The sequence below is a fragment of the Echeneis naucrates genome, chromosome 2 (assembly GCF_900963305.1).
Source record: "Echeneis naucrates chromosome 2, fEcheNa1.1, whole genome shotgun sequence".
NCBI lineage: Eukaryota > Metazoa > Chordata > Actinopteri > Carangiformes > Echeneidae > Echeneis > Echeneis naucrates.
The window spans coordinates 4,681,221-4,684,087 of record NC_042512.1 but is presented as its reverse complement, the minus strand read 5'-3'; the positions used below and the strand labels follow the sequence as shown (position 1 = coordinate 4,684,087).

General features: G+C 38.8%; 1 non-coding gene across 1 annotated transcript; it reads right to left on the bottom strand.

The window, feature by feature from the left end:
* Positions 1-2,405: 2,405 nt before the first annotated feature.
* trnad-guc (transfer RNA aspartic acid (anticodon GUC)) lies at positions 2,406-2,477 on the bottom strand. Its single transcript has one exon. It is a non-coding gene; the product is annotated as a tRNA-Asp (tRNA).
* Between the last annotated feature and the right edge of the window lie 390 nt (positions 2,478-2,867).

Below are 2,867 nucleotides of genomic sequence, written 5' to 3'. Positions count from 1 at the left end.
AACAAGATCTTGTGACAGGAAATGCGGCCCCGGACCTCCATGCACCGCTGACACCACAATCATCTTTCCTGCCAGGTAGTATTCATCCTCCCTGACAGCTGTTCATGAATTTATGTTGTCAAATTAAAACTTATCACGTATTATATACTATAATGTATTGAGATGAAACATGTTTTTGAAAAAAAAAATAGTTCAAGCAACAAAGTGTATGTCATGTGATATATAAAGTTAATGATCATGAACCATTAGTGTTGTTTACATCTAACCCTGTTCATACCATTTGCATTGTACACCAAGAACCTAAACTTAAATAAACTAAAATTAAAATTAAGTGAGTCACTGTCGTTTTTTTACTTACCCGTAGCAAGTACTCCTGACTGGATTTGTTTCAGGTGGATCCAGATCCTCAGTGTCAGATATTACTGTCTGAAAAACAAATGAAAATGTCTGAAACAACACACTGAAAGCAAAGAACATCAGGCTGCCATAATCTGCCTTAATACCTGTCCAGGCTGAGCTGTGGATGCATCTCTGAAACATGATAAAATTGATAAACTGATGAACTTTATGATTCAGAGTATAACAGAGCTTTGAGTAACATTTAGAGGTAGAGAGGAACCATAAGATTTATAAATAAGAGATTATTTTCTTATAAATTATATCACAATCACATCAACAACTTAAAGACAAATTACTTCTTTTGTAAAAACTAATACCTACCCTTTATCTTCAGGTTTGCGTTTTAGAGAACTGTGTTTTTTTGGTTCAAAAACCTGAGAAGAAAAGCACACAATTGTCAGCAACTTTAAACAGCTTCCATTATTGTTCCCTCACCACATACAGTATATATCAATGGTGAAAGGTTATCAGGGTGTCTGACTGGAATAGTAAATGCCAAATAATCAAGACTTGGTTCTTAGACTTAATGCTTGAAACCAAATGCATATCCTATCAATAAATAAATAAATAATAAAAAAAAACATTAAGTACAAAATGTAAAAATGAACGTACCACAGTGTCAGCTGCATTGAATTCAGCTGTGCTCCTCAATGTGATGACAATTTCAGAATCAGAGTCTGATGTATCAACCTCTGTAGTAAAAACAAACAATTCAACACATTATTAATTATGCTACATCAGAGTAAATAAATATGTAAAAATATTGAATGAAGAGATCCACAAACCTCCTCTAAAGTGTGTTTCTAGGCAAATGAAAAAAGTGCCTTTCCTATTTCCTTTTTATATTCTGCCAGTTTGAATGGGCTTTCTGACCCAGGCACATGGAGCACCTCTGAACAGTCTGGATACAAAAGAAGGTCTGCTCCTTCATCCATCTTCTTGTTAAATGTTCTCATTTCTTGGACAGCTTGCTTCAGTAGATCAGGTGCTGCTACCTCCGGATCTGTATATAATGGGAGTGTTTTCCCTCTCTGAGCTTTTAAATCAGCTCCATGTGGCGCCATCAATCCATGTTTATCTGCTAAAATAACAAAAAGATATCATTCATTTCACACACACACACACACACACACACACACACACACACACACACACACACACATATTTACTTCCATATTTTACAGATATATCCACACACGTACCTGGACCTGTTTCCTTTCGGCCCACAGTTCTTTTGACTTTGACTTTCTGTCCTCCATGAAACGGTGCACTTTAATTCACTGCATGTCTGACAGCAGCTTCAGCTAGTTAGCGCGATGCTACACTTAGCTTGTTTAGCATTTTCCGGCTGTTTATTAGATGTCTCCTGTGCGCGTGCTCCTTCCGTCTGGTCCGTTCATCAACGTTAAACATTCTACAGATCGTCCGCACGGAAAACACAACCGCGTAAATTGGCTCAAGTTGTTTCCACAAAACATCATTTACTCCATGCTGCCATAAACTTTCACTCAGCAAAGTTTTTCCACCACACAAACCGATACAAACTTTTTGAGCTCACAGTCAATCTTCTTCTGGATCACTTCCGGCATTTGGTACATTCCCCTTCCGGAAGATTCTGTCGTTTGGAAATTTGTTTCGGGATTTGTAGAAGTGTTCTGCCACTTTTAAATTTGTCTTTTAAAATATACATTTATTTTGTCTGTGGTAAGAGTGTTTTTATTGTGTAATTTTGTTTAATAAAAGATAAAAATGTTTCCCAACATGTACATTTGTTTCGAACTTAGTAATTTTGTTTTGCACTTACCAGCCACCGTAGTTTCCGAGTTGATTGAACTAACTCAGATCTGCTGTTCTGTCTTTACATGAGACAGGCAGGAAGTTGGACTTTCTAAAGCCAAGAGAATCCGGTTGGTTTTCAAAATAAAACTGCTGTCTGCGAGCAGGACGCCGCTGACCAGAGACAGTTAACTTCTGTCACTGAGCTATTAAAGAAAAACACACGTGCTCTCCCCGTCGGGGAATCGAACCCCGGTCTTCCGCGTGACAGGCGGAGATACTGTCCACTATACTAACGAGGAGCTGGGAAAAAAACGATATCACGTGGTGTCACTTCACTTCCTCCGTGGAAAAACAAAGAGAGAATAAAGTTATTTCCTCCCAGTTTCTATCCAGAATCATCATCAGCACAGCTTCTGTCAGGAACATCTGTTTGTTGCTGACAACATCTGGATCACAGATGACACATCAGACTGATATTATCTGTGTCATGGTGTTCAGAGATTTCAGCAGCTCACATCCAACACAGAGACTCTGAGCAGGCCCACCTGGTCTTAGACCCAGACCCAGACCCAGACCTAAATCCAAACCCAGGAGACAGAGGTTGAGTGAGTCAGTGAGGAAGAAGCTGCTCGTTCTCCTTCAACAGTTTGATCTGAGGAAAAGTCACTTCCTCTTTTCAGGAATAAACT